Source organism: Rhinopithecus bieti, unplaced genomic scaffold, assembly GCF_001698545.2.
Source record: "Rhinopithecus bieti isolate Rb0 unplaced genomic scaffold, ASM169854v2 scaffold_77052, whole genome shotgun sequence".
Taxonomy (NCBI): Eukaryota; Metazoa; Chordata; class Mammalia; order Primates; family Cercopithecidae; genus Rhinopithecus; species Rhinopithecus bieti.
The window spans coordinates 4,983-8,240 of NW_016872938.1; the positions used below are offsets into that span (position 1 = coordinate 4,983).

The following is a 3,258-nucleotide window of genomic DNA, read 5'->3' on the forward strand; positions in this document are numbered from 1 at the left end:
ATATCCAGAACCTACAGATTGTATTTTTGTCAATGTATGATTTTAAACTGTTTGAATTTAAACAGCAATGGAAATTAAAATGTGACTAGGACTTTAAGCTAAATTGTTTTAAAGGAGAGTAATCTGTGATATTAGGACATCTAGAGTTGAACCATAGAGTTTAGAATTGCAAGAGGACTTAAAGGTCATGGAATCCAACCTCCCACACAGTGCAGGAATTCCCTTGTAAGAAATTCTTAGTAACTAGTCAGCTAAGCTCTGTTTGAATATCCTTAGTGTTGGGAATCTCACTACAGGGGCAGACATGCCACTTTTAAATAGCTCTAATTGTTAAGAATTTTCTTAACTGAGAAATAACTACCTAGCAAAAGAAGATTACTTCATTTGCATCAGTGCTTTGAAAGTTTAAAACCAAAGAAATGGAAAATATTAAATAATTTCTAAATTCAATACCAGCTCTAAGGGACCGAATAAGCCTCAGTCATTATTTGGTACTTTTAATACTATTTCCCTCATGATTCATAATTTCATAAGTTTTTGCTATTTTATTTTGTTTACTAATACAGGGGAAAATATGTGTTTCAATGGAAGAGCATGCATTGTCACATATAGCACAGGCTTGTGGATTATTAGATTCTAGTCTTTCATTGCCTTTCAGCTATTCTATAACTCTCTAAATTTTGTCTAATTTCACGAAATTTCCGATGACTTCTCTCCTAACTGTGGGTAAGCTAGCTTTGCCTCCATTTGAAATTCAATTCCCTTACTCCCAGAAATTTGTGCTTTTTAATTTTCCTTTGAACTAGTTATGACATCTATCTGGTTTTCTTATTGAATGAATAAAAATAATATTTTTAATACATGCTCATTTTCATTTTTAAATCTGTATTAGTCATTGTTTTTTACCTTTTCTGAAAATTATCTTTTAGTATTTGTGGAGGTATTCCCACCAAGATGCCCAATGATTTGCTAACTAGAGCCAGATATACTTTCTCATCAGAGAACGGCACCTAATGAGCATTTTAAACCTAGGCTTCTACCTAAGATTTCTGACTAAATAATTTTGTTGACTGTCTTTCTTATTTTTATTTTCCACTCTACTAATTTTGTGTTTTGCTTTTGGTTTGTTTTCAGCCAGTAAGTTATTTCTGATTGCTGGCAGGAAAGGTTAGGAATTTAGTTTTATGGTCTTACCATTTGGTGAAGTTATTGCACATCACTGACAAGAGTAGTTGAAAATTTGGCTTCAATGTCTTATCATTTGATGAGTTCTGTAGATGCAGTAATGGTTTAAAGAGTTATTTTCTCTGTTGGGTGTAAGACGACAGAGAATCTTGGTTAGTAGGGTTTTCTATTTATCTTATTTGTCTAGTTTGAGCTCGAGTCAGTGAAGAATTTCATGCCCACCAGAAAGCAGATATCTAGACTAATGAGTTTTTATTTCTGTGTTCATGTTGAAATTTTAGAATGGAATTTTAAAATTTTAGAATTAAAGATATCTGTTTTAAAGATGCTCAGTGAGCTAAGAGAGAAAACAATTAAACAAAATCAGGAAAAAATGAACAAAATGAAAATATCACTGAAGACGTAGAAAGTATAAAAAAAGAACAAAAAATTTGGACTTGAAGAATACAATAGCTGAATTGAAAAAAGTCACTGGAGGGGTTTACCAGCAGACTTGACTAAGTGGAAGAAAGAGTCAATGAACTTCAAGACTTGTTATTCAAAATTATCAGGTCACAGGGGCAAAAAGTAAAAAGAATGAACATATACAAAGAGAGACTAAGGGACTTATGAGACATCAGGTGGGCCTATATATGCATTATGGATGTGCCAGAAGGAGAAGAGAGAGATGGAGGGACAGAGAGCTCAATTAAAAAATGGCCAAAACATCCCAAAATGGAGGAAAGAAATACAAATATAAATTCAAGAAATTCAGTGAACTCTAGGAGAAACCCCAAAAGATCCACACAGAGACACACTATAATTATATCCTGAAATAGGTCATACTATGCCTTGAAAAAATCAAAAGAAAAATGACTCATCGTGTACAAGGTAGCTTTGACAAGTTATCAGTGGATTTCTTAGCAGAAACCTTGGCCGGGCGCGGTGGCTCACGCCTGTAATCCCAGCACTTTGGGAGGCCGAGGTGCGCGGATCACGAGGTCAGGAGATCTAGACCATCCTGGTTAACACGGTGAAACCCTGTCTCTGCTAAAAAAACAAAAAAACAAAAAAAACTTAGCTGGGCATGGTGGTGGGCACCTGTAGTCCCAGCTACTCGGGAGGCTGAGGCAGGAGAATGTCATGAACCCCTGAGGCAGAGCTTGCAGTGAGCCAAGATTGCGCCACTGCACTCCAGCCTGGGCGACAGAGTGAGACTGCATCTCAAAAAAAATAAAAGGAAAAAAAAAAAAAAAAAAGAGCTCTTTTCTCACCGGAACCATGGAGGGTGTAGAAGAGAAGAAGAAGGAGGTTCCTGCTGTACCAGAAACCCTTAAGAGAAAGCAAAGGAATTTCGCAGAGCTGAAGATCAAGCTCCTGAGAAAGAAGTTTGCCCAAAAGACGCTTTGAAAGGCAAGGAGGAAGCTTATCTATGAAAAAGCGAAGCACTACCGCAAGGAATATAGGCAGATGTACAGAACTGAAATTCGAATGGCAAGGATGGCAAGAAAAGCTGGCAACTTCTATGTACCTGCAGAACCCAAATTGGCATTTGTTATCAGGATCAGAGGTATCAATGGCGTGAGCCCAAAGGTCCGAAAGGTGTTGCAGCTTCTTCGCTTTCGTCAAATCTTCATTGGAACCTTTGTGAAGCTCAACAAGGCTTCGATTAACATGCTGAGGATTGTAGAGCCATATATTGCATGGGGATACCCCAATCTGAAGTCAGTAAGTGAGCTAATCTATAAGCGTGGTTATGGCAAAATCAATAAGAAGCGAATTGCTTTGACAGATAACGCTTTGATCTCTTGGTAAATATGGCATCATCTGCAGGGAGGATCTGATTCATGAGATCTATACTGTTGTAAAATGCTTCAAGGAGGCAAATAACTTCCTGTGGCCCTTCAAATTATCTTCTCCACGAGGTGGAATGAAGAAAAAGACCACCCATTTTGGAGAAGGTGGAGATGCTGGCAACAGGGAGGACCAGTTCGACAGGCTTATTAGAAGAATGAACTAAGGTGTCTTCCATGATTATTTTTCTAAGCTGGTCAGTTAATAAACAGTACCTGCTCTCAAATTGAAAAATAAAAA

General features: G+C 37.2%; 1 pseudogene; it reads left to right on the forward strand.

Moving 5' to 3' along the window:
* The first annotated feature begins 2,445 nt into the window (after positions 1-2,445).
* On the forward strand, positions 2,446-3,184 carry LOC108525615 (60S ribosomal protein L7 pseudogene; annotated as a pseudogene).
* The last annotated feature ends 74 nt before the right edge of the window (positions 3,185-3,258 follow it).